This window comes from Cupressus sempervirens, chromosome 3 (genome assembly GCF_028749045.1).
Source record: "Cupressus sempervirens isolate cs-2001-9-10 chromosome 3, ASM2874904v1, whole genome shotgun sequence".
In the NCBI taxonomy this organism is placed as follows: Eukaryota; Viridiplantae; Streptophyta; class Pinopsida; order Cupressales; family Cupressaceae; genus Cupressus; species Cupressus sempervirens.
In genome coordinates, this window is record NC_143120.1 from 1,082,881,012 (window position 1) to 1,082,905,260 (window position 24,249).

Sequence of the window (24,249 nt, forward strand, 5' to 3'; positions counted from 1 at the left end):
AACTCTTATCCTATCTATATACTTCTTAGAAGAATTTCATCACACCAAAATTTGATATGGTCAATGCCTTGAAAGGGTGCTCTTGCACCAAGGAAGAAGTCACCTTTGACAAAAGTTGGAAGATCAAGATTTGGTCTTAGAGTGGATTTAGGTGCCACTTGAGGTCTAGGAACCAAGTGGGTATATAAGGCTATAGACTCTACATCAGATTGGATTCTTAATCACTGATATTTCTATGATTTATTATGGCATCTGATGGTGGATTAGACTGTATCTTATCTCAGACAAAGTCTGATATCCAATAGTTATACAATGTTTTGGGGTACTTTGAATCAGCCCTATTCTAGATTAGATCATTATGTAATCTCCACCCACAACAATAGGGCATTCCCTATTTTCTAAGGGATGGATATAACTACAAATTTGAAGATCTAAACCATAAAATATTACCAACACATCAAGCTCAACTTCCCACTTCAATTGTAGAGTACTAACTAAATCTGTTGCAACAAAAATATGTTGGCTACTTTCAAAAATAGGCTTTTTAACACCTTTGATAGCAATATTTTTAAATGATTTTGTTCTTACCTAGACCACTACATAAAGAAGCTGACCATTGACTACAACAGTAGCATTTCTAGGAATTACTTTTGGGGTTGTAGTCCAGATAGCCAAACTCAAACTAGGTAGAAGTCCTTTGAGAAAATCAAGAGTTGTGTCTGCTACGTTAATCACTTTGAAAACAACATAAAAACTTCTTGATATGTGTCCTTCTAGATGCTCCAACTCAACCTTAGCCAAAGCTGTGCCAAATGAGGGACTCCAATGAACTGGTTTCTAGCCTCTATAAATGTGGTCCTACAAAAATATTTGCCCAAATACTATAATATGTGCAGCTTCATACTCTGGAGCAAGTGTCAAATAGGGATTGTCCCACTCTCCCCATATTCTGTATCTCCTAAATGATTTCCTTTGAGCATGAACAGTTTTCTTGGAAAATTGAGCAACTTTCTTTCTTAGTTTCAATAGTGTGAGCTCTTTCCTTCCCTCTTGATCTATGGACTACATAAATTTGAGCTTAAGAAGATTATATCAGTTTTACCTTGAGATATTTTATATTCTTCTGCCATAACAAAACCCTTCTCTCCATATAAAGAATTTCCTAGTCCATAGCCCCCAACAAAGATGATGACCATCGGTCTATGGTTCAAGTCATCTCTAATAGATATATATGTATAGACATTTATATATGTATGTATAAATGTGTGTGTGTGTGTATGTATATATATATACTTACAATTGTATTTATGTAGATACCTTAGTATTGATCACATTTTAATTTTGTTAAAGATTTTTCCAGTAGACAATGTCTCACTCCAATTTAATGCATTGTCTCAAGGAGATATCAATCAACATCAAATAATGCATGGTAATTATGAATTACACTAGCCTATATAGGATTGATGCTTAATTAGGAAGGGCATACTTTAGTGCTGATCACATTTTAGTATTGTTGAGGTTTGACAACAAACTATTTGATTCAAATTTAATGCATTTCCTTATAGAGATCTGAATCAGGGTGAAATTATGCATGGAAATAGTGATTTATACTAGTCCATAGGGGATTGATGCATAATTCATCTCTTGCATGCCCAATATGAGTTACAAATTTGCATGGGAATTAAAGGTGTTCCAGCATTTTGAGATGTTGGGCCTTAGTATAATACATCAGTTTTAGCTTGAGAACAATGCTTCTTTGGCTATTTTCCTTTTATGAGAGGGTTTCTTGTAGGTGTTGGCGGCTTTTTGGTAAATGCATAGTAAGAAAGGGTAGCAAAGATAAGGGAAAGAATACAAAGCACAATGGATCACTGTTAAATAAGTGTAGGGAAAATTGTTTGTTGTGAGGAAGATGTTGCATTGGGTTTGTTAGAAAAGCATTGAGTGGTAGGGGTCTTAAGTTAGAAAATAGACCAAAAGGAGCTCTAAGTGAGGATTTAATGAAAAAGTAAGTCTTTAATCGCCTCTTGGTCTATGAACTACAAACTTTGAGCTCAAGTAGCTTATATCAATTTTACCTTGAGATATTTTATGCACTACTACCATGATGGAAACCTTCTCTCCAAATGAAGAATTTCCCAGTCCATAGCCCACAAAAAAGATCAAGACTGTCAGTTTATGGTGCAAGTTAATCTCTAACATATATAAATATATATATATATATATATATATATATATATATATATATATATATATATATATATATATATATATATATATATATATATATATATATCCCATAAGTATGTATACATATGCAGATTTGAATCATTCATATGCTCTCCTCTGTATATGTATATTTCTATTTGTGACCAAAGCTAGAAATGTAAGGTGCTAAATAGTTTTACATATTCCTATTTTGAGAATAGGTGACTTGTTGGATTTTTTTTAGGGGAGTAAGACCTATTAACCCCTTACCCCCCTTCTTTTCATTGCCATGGAATATTGATTTTTTATTTCAGGTTATTCAAGGATTGCAACACTTGCCTCTAGTGTCCACCATTTCTTTAACCAGACTAGAGATCTCCTCAAAATTTTGCCGCTCTAATTTCCTCCAACATTAATATTTGTAACCCTCTCAACCACTATTATTTGTAATCCCCAATATGTTGGGAAGGGAATCTGGCTAAGATGGATTTTGATCCAACCTTGTATTTGTTTTTTGAGGTTCTTCTATTAGAAATTCTTCCCTTGTATAAAAGGAGGTATGCCTTCTTAAAGACCCTTATAAAGAGCATCTATAATGTATACAGGACTCCAGTCTTGGGCTATACTAGGGGTTTTCTTTACCCTGTTCTTTTTCCCCCGGTGCCTATAGTTGAACAAGGGAAAACTTTTGTAAAATCTTCTCATAATATAATATAAATTCTTGATTACTATTGCGTATTAATAAATTTTATATCATATTAATGAATGTTATGTGATTGTATTGATTGAATGTTATAGTTCATAAATTGCTGAATGAAATGAATAAAGTATGTAATTAGATGTTAATGGGGAATTTAGATTGATGTTAGGGGGAGGGGGGTGAGGCCAGATGAGCTTCCACCTTCATGTGGTTGGCGTTATTAAGTAGAGAATATTAAAGTATTCTTGAAACAAAGTGAAGCTCAAACTAACATACTTTATTCCTTTATTATTAATGTTTTTTTAGTTGTTCTCTTAATTTTGTATGAAATAGAAATTATCATCTTCATCTTCAATTGGTTTTGAGGGTGAAGCTTGTTTGATGTAAGTCAACCATACACTGAACTTGACACATCTTTTTGTTCCAATAAGTTATTGTTTCCTTCTTGGGTTCTATCTAAAATTTGCTAAATTTTTAGGCTCTCGTGCATATGTATAGAGCACATTGTGAACAAGGATGGTTTGGATAAGTACTATTTATTATTCATAATGGATGATTGAAAGGTTAATGAAAGTAGAATGATGCTTTTCTCTTTGGTTTGGAGCATGGTAAATAACTAGCATCATTCAATTCACATTGTAGGGCATATGGTAGTGGAAAGAAGATAGTCCTTTGTGTGATGTCCTTGGATTTGAAAATGTACGCATGAAGCTTTTACAATATGTTTCATTTGTTGATTGTCTAGTGTGTATAATAATAACCTAGTTTAGTGATTTGTAATTTGTCTATGCAAATCTTCAACATATTATTATTCTACAGAACAAAATTTACCTGATCTAGGAGAGTGTAGCAAACAAATAGCATGAGGCAATTCAAAAATTTATTCAGGTAAGTTGAAATTCATTCTATGCATTTTAAATATATTTAATCTCAATGCTAAATGCATTAATGATTATTACCAACTCTAATATCGGCATTTGTTTTTCCTTGTGACTCTAAGGTGTCGTAAATGTTTTGGTTCTATTTGGGTACCATTATTGATGGAGCTCTAGTTCTACCAATATTCGCACAATTGAAGTACAACATTGATGTTGTATGTGAATACAAAACAAAGAAGATTCATGTTCTGGAGCATAATTTAGGTTTCTTTGTCATTAATAGGTTCTCTAATATTTTCCTATTATTTTTAATCTCAATAGTTCCTAATTTGATTTGCCAATTTTTTTGTCCTCCAATCATAAGGATATTTATGTTTGTATGCTTCTTCCATGATAAGACATTAGTGTTCATCTAAGCTCTTGAAAAATGCCACATTTTCATCACCAAAGACATCCAAACTAGAAAACTCCCCACTTTCTTTAGTAAACTTGCCATTATCATCTACAAGAGACAATACTAGAAGCTTATATTTCATGCCAGTCAAACAATCTTCTTGGCCATGGCCTGGGGCAGTATGAACTAGCCCTATTATAGATTTTGTCATTATGTAATCTCCACTCACAACAATAGGGCATTCCCCATTTTATAAGGGATGGATATAATTGCAATTTTCAAGATCTGAACCACAAAATGTTCCCAACACATCAAGCTCAAGTACCCCCCACTTCAATTGTAGAGCACTAACTAAATTTGCTACAACAAAAATATGTTGGCTACTTTCAAAAATAGGCTTTTTAACACCTTCTGTAGCAATATCTACATATGATTTGTTTCTTACCTAGACCATTGCATAAATAAGCTGATCATTGACGAAAACAACAATATTTGTAAAAATTGTCCATGGTGTTGTGGTCTAGATAGCCAAAACAAACTAGGTAGAAGTGCTCTAAGAAAATTAGGAGTTGTGTCTACTACGTTAACCACTTTGAAAATAACATAAACACTTCTTGATATGCATCCCTCTAGATACTCCAACTCAACCCAGCCAAAGCCATGCTAGATAAGGGACTCCAATTTTCCCAAATACTTCAATCTGTGTAGCTTCATATATACTTTGGAACAAGTATCAAATAGGGAGACTAGGAACATGGTGCACCTTATACCTTTTAAGAAATTTATATCTATTGATAAAATCTTTTAGTATCTTGTTCAATGCATTCCCAATATGAAAATTTCCATTGGCATAAGGGGGACCATCATGAAGAGTAAAAATATCCTCCATGCTCTTGTTTGCAACCCCATTTAATATCTATTTCTCATCCCACAACTTCTATATTTCTAGTTCATGTGCTGTTGAATTGGCTCCGAGGGTGAAGCTTGTCTAAGGTAAGTCAACCATATGATTGTACTCATTTTCATCTTTAGTTTTTCCTTGAGATGTTTTATGTGATGTTGCCATGATGAAAACCTTCTCTCCAAATGAAAGAGTTGAGAAAGACCTATCATAAACTAAAACAAGAAATGGGTATTTTTTTTTGTAGCAAATAGATGCATTGCCAAATCACTCGAAACTGGGGATGGATGTAGAGTTGTGCTTAAGAAAAACCCACAAAGAAGAAAGTGCAAGGCTAGAGGAAGCAACTAACAACCTATTTCCTCCTAGGTTTGTACATGTAATAGTTAAAGAGGATGCAATGCTGCCCCTAATTAGACATTGAAGAATTTCCCAATCCATAGCCCTTAAATAAACAATGTTGACCAAGTTGAGATTAGAAACCTTACTCAACATGCTTTCACTTATTTTTCCATTTCAGCTTCTACATTAGCACTCACATAGGGGATAGGAGCCCACAAAAAAGATGAAGACTGTCGGTCTATGGTGCAAGTTAATCAGTGAGGAGGAGGAGTTCTTAATCCATTTTTTATGTATCCTGCAATCATGGCTTGGAAAGAGACCACATTTCTTTGAGGCATTCTATAAAATAGTTCACATAAAGGAGCCAAACATAGTGAAAGATGCGTTAGAAGATGTCTACTAGTACAAAGCCATGGAAGAAGAGATTGAATAGAGAAAGAAGAATAAAACATGGAGTCTAGATACTAGACCAGAAGACAAGAATGTGATTGGCACCAAGTGGATATTTAGAAAAAAGCTATATGAAAATGGTGGAGTCACAAGAAACAGAGCAAGACTAGTTTATAAAGGATATGCATGAGAAGAAAGAATTGACTATGGGGAGACATTTACCTCTATTGCTAGAATGGAAGGAGTAAGAACTCTACTCGCTTATGCTACATACAAAGGATTCAAAGTTTATCAAATGGATGTTAAATCTATATTTCTAAATGGTATATTAGAAGAGGAAGGTTATATAGAATAACCAGAAGGTTTTTTTGATGATAACAATAAGAACATGGTATGCAGACTACATAAAGCACTATATGGTTTGAAACAAGCACCAAGAGCATGGTATGAGAGAATTCATACTTATCTTGTGAAGATTAGATTTGAAAGGACCGATGATAACAACAACCTATACATAAAGATAGAAAAAGGCAAAGGTATTTTGATATCTAAAATATTTGTTGATGATATCATATTTGGAGGACAAGCTGCTTTATGTAAAGATTTTGCAAATTAGATGAAGCAATAATTTGAAATGTCTATGTTTGGAGAGATCAATTTTTTTTTTGGGTTTGCAAGTCTATCAGATGAAGTATGGTATATATATCACTTAGTCAAAGTATGTCAAAGAAATATAGAAGAATTTTGGATTAGAAGATTCCAAACCAGTAAGTACACCTATTGTGACAAGACATAAGTTGTCAAAGAATGATGATTTTGCTGAGGTGAATCAAACTTTTTATAGGTCTATGGTTGGAAAATTGTAATATGTAGTACATAAAATACTTGACATTGCATTATTTGTAGGAATAGTTGCAAGATTCTCTACTAATCCTAGGGAGAATCACTTAATGGCTGTAAAGAGAATAATGAGATATCTGAAAGGAATAGAAGAGTTTGGTCTATACTACAAGAAGAATGAAAAGTTTTAATTAAGAGCCTACACTGATGCTAATTGGGCTGGAAATATTGATGACAGAAAGAGCACCAATGGAGGAGCATTTTTCTTAGGCAAGAGACTAGTTACACGGACTAGCAAGAAATAAAGTTGTACTTCACAATCTATTGCTGAAGCTAAATATGCTGCTACTACTATAAACTACACAAACATTATATATATCAAACAAATACTCAAAGGAATGAAGAGATCACAAAACTAGTGATACTTTATTGTGATAATACAAGTGCTATCAATATATCAAAGAATCCAGTGATGAACACAAAGACAAAGTACATTACAATCAAGTATCATTATGTGAGAGAGTTAGTTCAAGATAAAGAGGTGAAGATGGAATATGTTAACTCAAAGGAACAAATTGCTAATATCTTCACAAAATCATTACCTAAGGATGCTCATGAGTATCTAAGAGGTAAACTAGGGGTGTACCCCTATCAAAGGCTATTTAAGTAATAAGAGGAGTGCCCTACATCAAACAAGCTGATGTTCATATATTACAAATTGATGCAGAGGATCTTACTTTAGGAGCCTCCTAAAGTAATCATAGAGCTGAAACTAAAAATTAGTCACAAGCAAGGTGACAAAAGGAGAAACTAAAGAAACTACAAAAGCTAATATCTGTATGTTTTGAGATGACAAGTTTTTGGTATATGTCTTTGACATTATTGTCAAAGGGGGAGAAAGTACATTAAAATGATCAAGAAGGAGAGATTTACTGAGCAAGAGCCACCAAAACAAAGAGGGAGAAAGTACATTAAAATGATCATTATCAGAAGAAGAGATCCACTGATCAGAGAGAAAGATCATCATTAGAGGGAGAAAGTATAAAACCTAAGAGTGTTACTGATCTTAAAGGGAGATCAAATAATTGCTGATGTTACTGAGAATGGATGTTTGATAAGGGAGATATTACTTATAAATACTGAGGGAAAAATCCTAATCTACCTAGTAAGAGGGAGATACAAGAAGGAACTCAGAGGGAGTTATGAGAAAGAGTTTTTGTAACATAATCAAAAGATGGAAGTTGCTGATAGAGAGAGAATTTTGATACAATTTTTCTTTTTTTTGGTATTGCCCTACTGTCATAACCTATTTAGATTGGCTAAACAAGATGTTCATCATTTGATTGACTTGGTTGATCAGTTTGATTTTCCATTGATACCAAAGAAGGAGATTTTTGAAATTTGATTGAAAAGATCATTGTTAAGAGAAATTGTTGAAAGAGAGAAATTGTTGAAGAAGACTATTTGTTTCAATCATTGTTTTGTCATTGATGTCAAACCTGCTATTTTCTAGTAAGATAACTGCTTATAAGATTCAAGTACTATCACTTAGTTGATTGATGAAGAGGATTTGATCAATAAGAGGTAACAATAGAACCTAGAAGAAAGGATGAGTTATGATTATGTAATGAAGTACATCATATACCATGTAATCATAAACTGTAAAATAGATCTAACTTTTCATCACATCAATCAAAATGAAAAGTATATGTAAACACATAACACAAAGATTTGGATACCCATAAACCCTCCAAGCTGAAGGTAAAATTACTAGGGTTGGGATGACACCCACAAATCTTCACTACTCTAGCAATAATGTTTGTGTGTTATAGCTACAATTTTGATCACTTCTAATGATCTATCCTGTGAGGGGTCTGCTCTATTAAAATATTTACTTGAGTATTAAGTGGTGTAGGGCATCTCCCTAATTTTTATTTTTACTGTGATTAGAGGTTATTTAGGTGTGTGAGTGTGTTAAGTAATCTCCAAGAGTCCTTGGAGTGCAACTCATCCAAATGTAAGAGCCACGTTTCTCACTAGGTCTTAGGTTGCTCAAAAGTTGCTCATTGAGCCAAAAGTTGCTCAATAGATCAAATCAGATTAGGGATGAGGAAATAAGGGCTTTGATGGTCTAAATAGGTTATAGGTGTCTTATCTAGGGTCATAGAAAGGTTCTAGGTGAACCCACTTGATCAAAAGGGCCAAAGAGCAAAAGTTGTTGAAAAGTTGCCCAAAAGTTATTTGAGCAACTTTTGCAATTTTTGAAAGAAATTGAAATGACTAGTTTTGGAGGTTGTAACTACCCATTATTGGGTATATGAAAATGGTAGATCATATTTTTAAGGTTTTTAAGAATTACCATCAATTTATGTACATGTGGGACTATTGTACAAATATTTTTGTTGAGTTTTCCATAGTTTTATGGTGTGGTAAGACAATGTACAATAGAAATTGTTGGAATACTTTAGAATAAATTTGGGGGGAGAGGGGGGGGGGGGGGTTTGAATTACTTATCCAAGGTCTAGATGTATAAAAAATTTCAAAACTTAGTGAAACCATAAAATATTCATACCCATGCATGCATCCATTATCCAATCACTAAAAATTATATGTTATTGTCAAATAAACTTGTAGAAATGTAAAGCATGAAACACAATAGATTCATCAAATAGTTGACATAATGATTTATGTGGAAACCCAATTTGGGAAAAACCACAAGTAATATGCTACTCCTTTTCAGTCTTCTGAAGTGATGCCCTGTGAAAGGCCAACCCTATTAAAGGTTACAATACACAATATTGAATGTGATCAGGTTAAGGGATTTCAATCACCCTATTAGAAGTGAGCCTTGTTAGAGGACTTTAGGCCATTCACTTGAAATGCCATCTAGTTAAATAATTTACAAATGACTATTAGGTCAACCTTAATCCAAAGGATTTACCCTAGACTGATACAATTGTTAGAGAGTAACAATAAAGCTTTGATTTGATACAACCTAAAACTTCTCTTGCAAATTATATATCTCTATTCAACCCTCAATTCTGGTTGGCCTTCATACTTTGTAGCTTTGATAACTTTTTCACTCTTTAAGAATTCATCTCATTAAGCCTTCTTTCTTAACATGCTATTGCAAAGTTTTCTCTTGGGTCACTTGATGAAGCAAAATCCTTAACTTCTTCTTCTCCTTAGGTTCTCGCACATAACTCTTTTGCTTCATGACTAGATATTCCTATAAATGGGAAATTAGGATATTTTCCTGCTAATTTTCCATCATCCAATTTAGGATTTTTGATGGATTAGGTAGGATACAATGTATCTACCCCATATCTTGTCTCCTCTAGAAACTTCTCCTAGAATCCGTTTGAATTCTCCTAAAAAATGTTTACATTAGTTTTTGTGCCACTAGCTCACCAACCTTATCTTCCTCTTGGTTCACAAGTGTCAAAAAAAAAAACTTGTTGGCTTAGATTCAGTGAATCTTTGATCTTTAACATAGTGTAGCAGTTCAGCATTATAAATCTTATGCTCGAAACATACTACATTGCTTGACATCAACTAAAATTTACTGATGCTTGACATCAACTAAACTTTACTCAGCATCAACTATCTTGCTTGACATCCACTAGAATTTTCTTTCACTCAGCTCTACCTAACTTTCTACTTGTCTTGCACCTACCATCCACTCAGTCAAGCTTGGTAGACAAACTTTGTGCAACTTGTTCTTCTAATCTTTCTTAGTGTAGCCAACATTTTTAACCATAAGTAGATTATCAATACATCATGCCATCACTATCTTAACTGATCCTTGTACTTCATTACATAATCATAACTCAACCTTTCCTCTAGGTGTTATTGTTACCTCTTATTGATCAAATCCTCTTCATCAATCAACTAAGTGACAGTACTTGAATCTTATAAGAATTTGTCTTACCAGAAAATAGCAAGTTTGACATCAATGACAAAATAATGATTGAAACACATAGTCTTTTTCAATAATCTCCTTTCAAAAATTTCTCTTAACAATGATCTTTTTAATCAGATTTGAACATAATTTTTTTCTATTTTTGATAGATTAGTCTTTCTTGGTTCTTTTCCTTATTCAAGTTTGTGTTGAACTTATCAGGTTCTTGAGTTACAATATTTTCTTACTGACTAGCTTGAACATTGCCTTCATAGGGCTATTTGTACAAGAATGCCTCTAACCTAATCACCCAAGGTGGGGTGATAGTTTAGATTGTGTACACACTATTTTTTTCTTTGTTCTACATTTTTAGGGTTAGTTTCCATGCCATGAAGTGATTCCCTAGGCTAACTGCTAGGAGCATGTGAGCCTGGATAGGTTTATAAAATATGTTGTAGAGAACACCCATGATCATGATAGGTCTAACAAATGGAACTCCTAGAATCCCTAGGATTTTATCTTGAATGTACAAGTGGAATGGAGGTTTGATTTGAAGTTTGTAGAGCTTTGTAGATTTTTGATTGCTGACTGGAATGGAGGCCTAAAATAATGGCTAGAAACTACAACTTAAGAGTAAAGAGGGTTATGTATGTCTTGAAGCTCTAAAAATATGGAATCTTGATGTGCTAGGAGATAACTAGTAGATTCCTAAGTTTTTTGTAGGGGTTTTTAAAAGAATTTTGAGAATGAGAGTGAAATGAGGTTACTAGGCTTAGAAGCTATTAGGTCTAATTAGCCAATGTGAAGATTTTGAATTTTCTTTGGGTTTTTTTGTGACTAGAAATGTTGAATGTGGTCAAGAAATATATATAGAGGGTACCTACATCATCAATAGACTCTAAGGTAGCAGAAGTACAAGATATTAAGTGAGAGTTAGGGTTATAGGGTAAAGAAGGGCTAGTAGGAATAGTGTCCTAAAAAGGAGATTAAGTCTACACTAGACCAACTATACCTAGGAGGCAAGTTGGAAGAAAAGTCTTGGCGGATTGGATTAGTAGTAAGACAAGAAAAAAGAATAATTGGATGATTCAAGGTTAAAACGTTAATTAGGAGTGGTTATTGGATAGAACCCTAGATCCTCTACATTAAGTGATATCAAAACCTACTTTTAGTTTGTTTTATGTCAGACGAGGAAGGAAGCCTAGAAGATGATAGTATGCCACCCAAGACAATGAGAAAGGGTTCCATAATAGATTTTTTCAAAGATATATTGGCCAAAGAAAATCAGGAAGAAACTAAGAGAAAGAAGAGGATCACAATGTGGGTAGATGAGAGTGATGAGGAAAATGAAATCCTCATAGGGGAGACATCTAACAATAAGGATCCTGAGGTGGATCAAGATTAAAAAGTGTTATTGGATGCCTTTGAGTCTCTAAACAAAGATAGTATGGAACACATACCTTACAATAGTGGTAGCTTGAATGGGGATGAATTTCCAGACTTTTCAGAATCAATTGATAACTAGTTTGATTATAAGGAGGTACTAGAGGAGAATAGAGTCAACTATGCTAAGGATAGGCTCAAGGGATCGACACTAGTATGGTGGAACATGATGCAAGATGGAAGGGTAGTAGTAGGGAAGAAGTAGATAGTGTCATGGGAGAGAATGATAATTAGGATGAAGGTACAATTCTTGCCCAATAATTATAAGATCCAAATTATCAAAAGATACAAAATCTAAGACAAAGAGACCTGAAAATAAGTGCCTATGCTAAAGAGTTTACTAGATTATGTCTTAGAGCTAGAAGGAAAGAAGAAGAGGTGAAAAACGTAGCAAGGTACCTTAATGGAATAGGACAAGGGATCCAAGATGAGATGGCATGCATAAAACTAAAAGGCATTGAGATGGCATAATTTTTTTAAGATGGCATTGAGAGTAGAGGATAAACTAAAAGGAAGAATGAATCATATCAGAGAGGAAGAGGCAATAATAGAGGTTTCAGAGGTAGAGGTAGTTTTGGAAGGGGACAAAGTCTTAATAGGACTGATGAAGCTCATTTTTTTGATAGTAGTGGAAATAATTAGTATAAGGTGTCATCTCAAAGAAAAGAATTTAGAGGAAGGGGACCACCTAGAGGAAGATTCTAGTCACAAGGCAGAGCCAATACTATTTTTACTAGAAGATGTTACTACTATAACCAAGTGGGCCATACTATGGGAGAATATCCTGGGAAGGCTTCCTCTTTATCTACGGGAGAAAGGAGAATGTAGTTAGTGCAAGAAGATGACACTTAAAGTGTCACATCACCCATACCTAAAGAAGGGACAATACTAGATGGTGAGAACTTGATGTTAGGAAGGACTTTATTGAAGATGCCAAATGTAGTAGAACCATCTTAGAGAAAGAGCCTATTTAGGACTACTTGTAGGTCACATGGAAAGATTTGCAAGGTGATAGTGGATTTTGGTTCCACTGAAAACATAGTCTCAACTAAAATGGTGGACAAGTTGAAGCTTAGGAGAATACCCCACACTACACCATACAAGATGTCATGGTTGAGCAAGGGTGAATATGTCTTGGTGGATGAACAATCACTTGTGGAGTTTAAGATTGGGGAATATAAGGAAAAGGTCCTATGTAATATAATGCCTATGGATGCATGCCATCTCTTGTTGGGGCATCGATGGAAATATGAAAAGGCCATACATAATGTAGAGTAGAATAGTTATGTGATAACTAAACAAGGTAAGAAATTTTAGATGGTCCCTTTGACTGAGTCTAAAGAAGAGAAAAATGTGGGGTCAAGTGTGATGTTGTTAAGTGGAAAGGAGTTCTTAAAGCCTATGAAGGAGAGGGGAATGTGTTGTGTAGTAGTGGTAAGGCCTATAGAAGAGACCAATGAGAAGATTCAAGTGCCTCAAGAAGTGCAATAGTTATTGGAGAGATACCATGACATAGTGGATAATGGGTTACCTAGTGCACTACCTCCTATGAGGGAAGTAATTCATCAAATAGACCTAACACTAGGGGTAAAAAAAAACTAATAAGACAACCTACAAGATGACACCAAGCCAATATGTATAGATAGCAAAGAAAATTCAAGATTTGTTTGAGAAAGAGCTCATAAGGAAAATTTTGAGTCCTTGTGCAATCCCTATAAAAATTTCACCTAAGAAAGATGGAAAATGGAGGATGTATAAAAACTCTAGGGAAATCAATAAGATCACCATACGATATAGGTTCCCTATACCAAGGATTGAAGATTTGCTAGATAAGTTGGGAGGATCTTGTTACTTCTTCAAGGTGGATTTAAAGTCAAGGTATCGTCAAATTAGGGTGAGGCCTGGTGATGAAAGGAAGACAACCTTCAAGAAAAATGAAGGGTTTTATGAATGGCTAGTAATTCCTTGTAGCTTAACAAAAACCCCAAGTACCTTCATGAGACTAATGAATGAGGTGCTAGCAAATTTCATAGGTAAGCTTGTTATTGTGTATTTGGATGACATTTTCATCTTTAGCAGGTCCAAAGAGGAGCATATGAAGCACTTGGATATGGTACCAAGGAGGCTACATTATCAGAAGATGATGATTAATCAAGAAAAATGTGAGTTCCTAGAAAATGAATTAGTATACCTTGGTTTTGTTGTCTCCAATGGATGTAACAAGATAGATCCTGATAAAGTCAAATCCATATTAGAGCAGCCAAATCCCAAATCTATAAGGGATATTAGAAATTTTCATGGGTTGGCATCTTATTATAGGAATTTTGTAAGAGGGTTCAATCATATATGTGCATCTATACTTAACACCATCAAAGGAGGGGTGAAATGTTAGTTCAAATGGATAGATGTAACTGATAGGGTGTTTGAAATGTTTAAGAAGAGGATAGTAGAATTTCCTACCCTTAGGTTTCCTAATTTTAATCAGTTATTTGTAGTGGAGTGTAATGCTACTAAGCTAGCTATTGGAACAATACTAAGCCAAGAAGGACATCTTATGGCATTCTTTCTAGAGAAGTTAAATGAGGCCAAACAAAAGTACTCAAATTGCAATTTGGAACTGTATGCAATGGTGCAAGTATTGAAGAAATGGAGACATTATCTCCTTCTAAAAGAATTTGTCATTTATACAAACAACCATGCCCTTAGTTTTTTGAATGGGTAGGAGAAACTAAATCACAGACACCTCAAGTGGGTGGAATATTTTTAGGCATTCACCTTTGTGATCAAAGACAAGAAAAGTGTGAGCACCTGTAGATGCTCAAAAATGGTTTTCATCTATGGTTTCATCACATTTTCATACTAACTCATTCCACTAACTCTAATCTTTTGGCCAACTTGATCATATCTCAATAGTGTTTGTCATCATTCATATCATTTTGAAACCATTTCAAATCAACTCAAAATCATATCAAATCAACTCAGAATCACCCCAAATCAACCCAAAATCACCTGAAATTAGTCTTAATCAACCTAGAATGTGTTGAACATCCAAAATCAATCATCATCTATTTAATTCTAGGTATTGTTGTCACTTTTAGTGCCTTGCAAACCTATCAATCTATCAAATCTTATCAATTAGATCTTAGTACTATCATGGCTCTCAGTCCTAGGTCAAACTATTATTCACATCATTTGATCTTTGACATTGTTGAGTCTCTCAATGTTGGATCATGGCATTATCAGCCATTTAATAACATTGAAAGTGTCCATCGATGTTATTATGATCAACCTTATCAACCAATCTTGATCCTATAGCAATTTACAATGTCAATTAAATGTTACGTGTCCTTAATTCATGTCATGTTTCCTTGGCATGTTATCAATTTCAATAAAATGATCAATTTGACCATGGCTTTGGTCTACCCATCATCATCCTAGTCAATCTCCACTATCATCATATTTCATCAAAGGATATCGTCACACTTATTTAATCAAATTGGATAATCATCTACCAATTTTCTCTATAGGATTAAACAATCCATAATTTAATCCTATGTCATTTTACTAATTCTTCTTCATAACTAACATTGTTAATTAATTAATTTATCCATTATTCACAAACCATGGAAATTCTCAATTTCCTAAGTCATATTTTCCACTATTAATTCCATTTTTTACTAATTTCTATTTGTGTGGAATAAGGGATTTTTAATCCAAATATTCTAACACATGGGCATGCCACAACATAGATTCTCCATTCACACTTGGCTAAGATGTGTCATAATCCATACATTTTTATTCGTGATGCACATCCACATTTGGTTTCTATTTTCATAGATTCTTGGCTATAAGGTGGGTTTAAGGTGTCATATGACACATCATAGATCCTCTTCCATTTTTAGCTACGTTTGACTTCCAAAGCGTCATACAATCCTACATTTGGAATCTTGTGTCATATGTGTCATGGATTCTTAAATTAATCTCTTGCCAAGTCACATATCCAAGGTGACAATTCCAATGCTCTCATCTTGTGAATTGATTATAAAATGAGCATTCTTCCTCCCATTTCCAGTCCTTGAGTCCTTGAGTCCCTAAGTCCCTAGGTTCTCTCTCTCTCTCTCTCTCTCTCTCTCTCTCTCTCTCTCTCTCTCTCTCTCTCTCTCTCTCTCACTCACACACACACACACACACACACACACACACACACACACACACACACACACACACACACACACACACACAAAAATAAAAAATTCTACTATTCTCATAGAATTATCACTATATTAGGATTTTTCTTCCTAATTGTGTGCACTATAGGAAATTGGAGCTACATCACATGGAGAAGAAAGGACATAGGAGCTACAAATGAAGGAGGGGGTTTTTAACATTGTGTTGCTTTCTTTGTTTATTTGGATTTCATGGTAGACTAGAGGATGTTAATGTATGCTTATTGATTTTGTGACTTGCTCATAGTATGTTAGACATTATCCCATTTAAGGTCCTAAAATTGGTGAACTCAACATGAACATGCTTAACTAACTTGGGTTTCTTGTGTTTGTGCTTGTAGGTGCAAGGAAGGAGCTCACTTGGGAGGGTATAATGACTATCTACACTTCCTTATCACATCTAGATAAATTATGGGTTCTAGTAACATGGTTATATGCTCTTTTTTTATGCATTCTATTAGCTTGCTATCTTAGGGTGCACTCTACTCTTTTAGGGTGCACTTGGGATCCCTAGGAGGTAGTTTTAGGAGCCTAGGAGCCACCATAACCCCCGTCTATTGTTCCTAGCTTACCAATTGTTCTTAGAAACTAAAAACTACACCCTTCTAGGACCCAACTATACAAAGGGAAAAATCTACACTATCTAGGTGCACTTGGTAGAGTAGTTTTCAAATTTTAAGTTTCTGGGTCTTGTTTGGGCATCATTTCCCCACACTCTACAATTGGCCTCCCAACTACACCCTTCTAGGCCCCAAGTGCACCATGGGCATATTTAACACTATTTGAGTGCACTTGGTGGCATCTTGGGTTATTCTGGCCTTCTAAGGCACAGTCTGCTATGTCAAAGCGCAATTGGTTCATAGAAAAGTACATACTTCACTAAGAATCTGCATCTAGGGTTTGTGTTTCCTTTTAGGACCTAGTTTAGATGTTTTTGTGTTATTGATGGCCTATTTGTAGCATGTGTCAACCATTGGATGAATATTAATCATTAAAAACCACTAATGCTTGTTTGTAGGACATTGTCAAAAACCCTATGTGCTTGTCAAAACCATGTGTGTGGATTTCCTAGATTAAATCACACTTTTTTTGGTGCATAAAATGAACTTTTTCTATTCTAGTTGTCATGTTTGCAATGTTTAAAGCCAAGGAGTTACATGGACATATCCTCTCCCCTAGCCATTCATGGGTCTTGGGTGTAAGAGAAATCTATGCGATTTCTATAAGAAGCCTGCCTTGGACCAAGATACCCGATATTGGGTATGCTAGGGGATGACTTTAGAGTGACAATGAGCCAAATCTAGGTCAATATTCTAGACACTATATAAAAATTGATGATGGTGAAAGCCTTGCTGATAGTATTGTTGCATGATAGCTCTTCTCTAGTATCATTGTGGCACATCAAACCCTAGTTCTCGGGGCTGGGAGACCTTCTACAAAATTTTATCATTCACTTGCCGAATGGAATGCCCTTACTAAAATCCTTGTTGTAGTGGCCAAAAACCTTTCTATCCACTAGCTCAAGGGGTCATCCATGCTCGTGAAGACATCCTACATTCTTGTGGTCCTTAGTAGAGACAACAGTTCCTTGGGAAGTCATGCCCCTTGGGAAGTAGATCTTGGTAGCCATGAGAAGTGAGTGTGCTATAAGGGAGAGCATTTGGTGCCAATATTATAAGTTTTCCACTCTAGATAAGTGTGAGTAAACTTTGGTTCAAGTATGAATTTAGTGGATATAGTCGTAAAGCCTAAGTTGTGGTGTGTCTTTTCACTTTTAACAACAACTATTCTTGTCTTATTATGTCTTGCATGTGTGTAAAAATTAATCAAGATAAAATTTGACTTGAAAACTTACACCTTGGATACTATTAAAACCTTGTCAAAGCATCAAACACTATCAAAAAATTACAACCCTTGTCAAACTTTGCAAAATTTGGTTGAAAACATTCAAAACATGGAAGACTACATCCCTATAAGTGCTTGCCATAACTTGGGTTTCATTTTTGCATAACACCCACTTGCATTCACCCTAGTTTGAGCCTCATACTTGCATTATCTAGGATTCATCTTTCATCTTTTAGTCCTCATTATGCATCCCTCATCTTTCATATTGCCTCCATTAGGGTTTAGTTTGTATCCCTTAGTCCTTGCATTACAACCTCAAAATTTACATCTTGCATCTTCCATATTGCATATTTGCATACCCAACCCCCATATTGTACACTTTAACCATCATTTTGGGTGTCCTAAACACCATTATAAGCCCTTATCTTAGTCTTAGCACTGTCCTATACCCTTTGGCTCTCTAGAACATCAACCTAGAAATCACAGAACCCCAAAATTACCTTAGTTTTAGCCCAGTTTACCAACTATGCCCTGAAACTGCCAACTGTGCCCTAATTGGCCCCAACTGCACCATAAGTGGAGTTGGTACTATATGAGTGCACTTGGTAGTTTAAAGACCTAGTTTAGACTTCTAGACAACATTTTGAGACTTTAGATGTGTCCATAAGTACCTAGATAGGCCCCCTGCATTAGCATGCCCTAATCTACATTTTGCATGCCCTAGTCATCATTTTCATCACTTAGGAATCCATTCCTTAGGTCATAGACTTCATTCTACATCTCCTACCCAATCATAACATCATCTCCAACATCCTAGCTCTTTGGTATAGCAACTTGACATTCACCTAGCTCAGAAACAACAACCATTCAACCTAGTCTCCCAACTATGCCATAAAACTACCAACTATGCCCAAACTGGCCCCAACTATAGTATAATAATATTTGGTATTTTTGGAGCACACGTGGTGCTATAAGACCATAGTTGGGTACCTATATGACCATTTTGGGGCTCCAAACTGCATTTTGGGACCCTAAAACTACATTAGGAAGCCTCCAAAGGTCCTCATTCTGCATATGACCCAGGACAACATCTTGCACCCAAAAATTCATTTTTCATCATAGGACCTTTGCATATTGCATATCCAATCAACATAACCAGCATTTTGAGCCCCCTAAACATCATTTTGAACCCAAAATCTTTGAATTTAGTCAAAAATCTAAACAAAGTATGAGTCCTAGAGTATCTCTTAGTGTTGATGGATGATGGATCTTGAGTAGTCCTTTTGTCTTTTTTATCATTTTTCTTTTGTCAAAATTTGTCTATGTCTTGATGGATTTGACCTTTTCATCTTTATCAACTTGACCTTTTTGTGTTTTATCACTTTTTGGTCAAGATCCAAAGTCCATCTTCACAAAAGGTTAAAGTCTTAGACAAAATACTTTTCAAAGATTTCACCTAAGTTCAAAACCTTGCATATACCCTTATCATTAGCATTATCATATTCCTAGCCTCCATAAATGTCTGTAAGAATTTGGTATAGCTATGATACCAAATAAGAATTTTCCTTAGGGAAAAATCACCCAAGATCAAGGAAGTCAAGCACAAGCACAATAGTAGACCAACAAGGTAGGATCAAAATAACAATATCCAAAATTGATTTATTGTCATTTAATGTTCTATGGCATTCAAGTACACTAGCAGTGATTGTATATAAAGGCCCCTAGAATGATTCTAGAATGCTTCTAGAATGCATAGGAATCAATAACATGATAAGTCTTACAACTAGGCACATGTCTGCTAGGTGTAGATTATCATCCATTAAGCACAGGAGTATGTGTGATGATGAGAGGATAAGCCTCCAAAGGTGTTGTATGTAAATTTATGTTGTAGACACCATGTGCTAAATTAGATTTTCTTACTCTAGTGTTGTCAACACGACAACTCATAAAAGTATGAAAACTCCTAGTGTCAAACTAAGAAATAATAAAATAAAGCATTAACCTAAGTAAAATTAACTAAAGTGTAAATAGTGAATACTTATTTACACCAACACCTCCCTTAAGTGCAACTTAGGGGAATGCACTTAAGCTTACACAAGCTAGGATGAAATGCATAATGGGTCCCGGCTACAAGGCCATGTTAGGTACCCATCTACAAAATGCAATGCAATCTCTCATAAAGTAGAGAAAGATGAAAAACCTCATGGGAAAAACCCTCCCCCAAAAAGAGAGATGAAAAGAAAAGATGCATGGATGGATGGAGTAATCAAGACCCCCCATTATGACATACATCAAGTATATATAAAAGAGAAGTATGAGATAGACAAAATCCCATAAGAGGAAAAAGTCCCCACATAAAAGAGAAGAAGAAGGAGACAAGGTAGTCCCCCACCCTAAATATAGTGTCCCGATTAGTGAGAGCTACTCCAATGTAAAAGCTGATCAGTGACCATTGAATGATGTTCCTCCCCTTTGGCAGAAACAATGGTAGAGGTATAGGTGAGATGCTTTCCCTATGTGTACAAAGAATCTCAAAGATAAAAGTTGTCTCTAAAACTAGCTCAACTATCCCTATGTTGATACTGATGATGGCTCCTTCCAATACTAATGAGAAGAAGTGTATATCTAGAAAGGATGTATGTAAAAAATTTCCCATAGAGAAAAATGTCTTATCGAATGATAAAGAGACCTCCTGCAATTGTTGTACATAAGAATCCACAATCACTTCAACTAGTGAAGACTAATCATGTAGAGAATGGATATGAGGGTTAGAGTGAGCCCTTGCAAAAATTGAAGAAGATTTTGCTTCATCAAAGAGAAGATGTAGATCATCAATGATGTGTCCCAAATTTTCTATGTGTGACTCCACAAACAAACCTGAAATGTCATTCAAGAAGTCATCGACTAATGCTAGAATTGGAAGACAAGGTGTACTCTTTTGTGCTAGATCTATCACTGTGGCAATTAATGAAGTATTCTCCTCAACAAAGAGAAGAAAAATATCATTGATGATGTCTCCACATCTTCAATGTGAGACTCTATGAATAGCCTTGCAATGGATAGAAGGAAGTTGTCCCATGAAGCTAAAGTAGGAAGACGTGGTGTGTCTTGTTGCATTGAATCTAAACCATCTATGGCTGGAACTAGATCAATAGTAGCAATAGGAGCATTAGGAGGAGGAGTGATCTCAATTGGAGTTGATGGGACTATGACTGGAGTGATTGGTGAGAGAATTTCCTTTGGAAATGGTGGTACTCATGGATCTCCATATGCTTCCCAAAGAGCCATCCATATATCATGAGGAAAACTTGCCATACAAAGAGAAGCAAGACATTTCTTACTCATACTTTTATACAGAAAGCCAAGAAAATTAGAAATATTTTTCCAAGTATAATTAGGTGGCAATATCTACGAATAGAGACAAGGAAGGATTTGCTAATGTTCTCTGAGATGATCAAGCATCAATGCACTTCATCTATGATAGTTTTGTGTTGTTAATTTTGGACTAACACTAAATTGACATCTGTGACAAGACTTCATGAGATCAATCAATGAACCCCAAAAATGCAAGAAAACAATCAACCCCCCCAATGTATGATTTGATGCTCGATTTTTTTATAGGTAGCACTTGTACAATAGGCCACTTGTCAAAATGTACAAAGTTGATTTTTGATTTTGCTAAATAAAACTACCCTTTGAGGTTCAAATCTATCACTAAGCACTATAGCTTAGATGTACAACTTTTTTGAAAAGTAATCAAAGAAATATAATACAGAAAAGGTCCTAAGTCTAAAAGTGATGTTTTGGTGCACACAAACCTATAATCTAATTATAGATCTAGAAACTAGACAAAAAACTAAGCACTTTCAAAAAAAGCAAAACCTAAAAATGTGTCTAGATGAGCCCATGTGGAGCATTTCAAGTTGCAAAATGTAGGATTGGACAAGTACAATCACCAAAAAATGCAATTTCTAATAAATTCATGCACTAAAACTAAAAAAGAAAAAGACCATTGAAAAGTTTAGGAAATTCTACCCAAAATCAAAAAATATTGCACTTGATTTAGAGTTTGAATGACTAAGTTATGGCCTCCCAAATTTGGACTGTCAAATCAAAACTACATCTAGAGAGGGATCTAGCAAAAAACTATGAGGTTAAATTTGATGGTCAAATGGCCATCACAGCAATTCAAAAGTGCCTAGAAATGATGGTTAGATGGTTGTCAAATTTAATTCCATAAAATGCTAATGTAAACAATAAATTAGCCTCCCTTGCTAATGTGGCAGGTTGATCGAGCATATGGCTAACACGTGTCTATAGGGCTTTAGTGATGTGGAGGTCTAACTAAGCAAGTACACATGTCCTCTGACTGGTTCTGCTTGCGTGCAAGGCTCTTAATTAGCACTGTGGTTGATTGCCATGTGGGCGATTAATGAGCTGCCACATGGACTATCTTTATTGCTAAAAAAGATCAAAAATTTGCTATAGGAAAAGCTACAATGTGGTAAAAAAAGAGGATTGATAGGAGCTTCTGCTACCAGAACTTCCTTTGCTACACTGGAGAGTGGGTGCAGGGACTACAATCGAGAGTGCTTTCGCAAGAGGTGCCAGCTGGTATTAAAAAATGCCACCAGAACTGGGCTTTGAAAAAGTTGACAAAGGGAGAGTTTATTCTGAGTAGAACTATTTTTGGTGGCTATAGGAAATGAGTGGATTAATCCTACATTCTTTGTGGGATTACCCTCTGAGTTGTATAAGAGAAACCACCCATGGGGATTGAACCAAAGAAAATGTTGCCAGTGGTATTACGAGAGATTGTGCACCAAAAGTGAGTGTGCCTATGCCAAATTTTGAAACTAGAATTTGAAAATGCCAAATTTAGTCTGTTGAGTAATATGAATATGCCTATTGAATTAATGAATGAAGGAATATTTTGATCCATAGTTAATATTCTGTGCAGGAGCTAGGGTGTCACTGCTTAGTTCCTAAAAAAAAATTTCCTATGCAGGGGCAACTGGCCAGAAAAAATCAAAAAATTTGTAAAACTATTCTAATGGAATTGCAAAGAAAAATAAATACCAATTTGAAATAAAATTTGCAGATCTAAAGAATGATCATACCAAGTTTGCAAATCAAGCCTTCGAGTTCTAGTTTGCAAATTTTTTTTCTCAAATTTGACTATGGCCTAGGGTAGGCAAATTTATAGTCGATTTTCATCAAATCAACATTCTAGATGTAATGGCAAGGTCTGCTTTGGCTCTAGATGCTCCCAATGACTGCAATACTCTAGATCTGGGTTGAGGTGTTGCAACAACAAGATGGTCTCGAACGGCTATATGAAGACAAATTCCTTAGGCTCTAATACCATGTAAGAATTTGGTATAGCTATGATACTAAATAAGAATTTTCCTTTGGGAAAAATCACCCAAGATCAAGGAACTCAAGCACAAGCACAACAATAGACCAACAAGGTATGATCAAAATAACAATATCCAAAATTGATTTATTATCATTCAATGTTCTGTGGTGTTCAAGTGCACTAGGAGTACCTATATATAAAGGCCTCTAGAATGCATAAGAATCAACAACATGATAAGTCTTACAACCAAACACATGTCCACTAGGTGTGGGTTATCCCCCATTAAGCACAGGTGTAAGTGTGATGATGAGAGGATAAGCCTACAAAGGTGTTGCACATAAATTTATGTTGTAGACACCATGTGCTTAATTAGGAGTGCAAATAACTATGTTATCTACATGAAAACTTAGTTAATTATTCAAAATCTAGTGTTGTAGACACCATGTACTGAATTAGAGTTGCTTAATCAAGTGTTGTCAACATGACAACTCATAAAAGTACGCAAACTCCTAGGTGTCAAAGTAAGAAGTAATAAAATAATGCATTAACCTAAGTAAACTTAAGTAAAGTGTAAATAGTGAATACTTATTTACACCAACAATGTCAGTTTGACTTTCCCTAGTGGTATATCCCCTCCATCTTGCATTGGTCAAAACCCTAGCATCAATTCCACTATCAAATCCCTATCAACTTGTTTACCAACCAACTTGTCTCCTTGATCATTTATCCTCATTTTGCATAACCCAAATGTCATTACCAACCTTAGCACACCATCCCTTTCATAATCCACCTTTCATACATTAACTTCCAACATCATTTCCA

At 35.1% G+C, this 24,249-nt stretch overlaps 1 pseudogene; it reads right to left on the minus strand.

Moving 5' to 3' along the window:
- Positions 1 to 348: 348 nt before the first annotated feature.
- LOC149570524 (isoleucine--tRNA ligase, chloroplastic/mitochondrial pseudogene) lies at positions 349 to 5,522 on the minus strand (annotated as a pseudogene).
- Between the last annotated feature and the right edge of the window lie 18,727 nt (positions 5,523 to 24,249).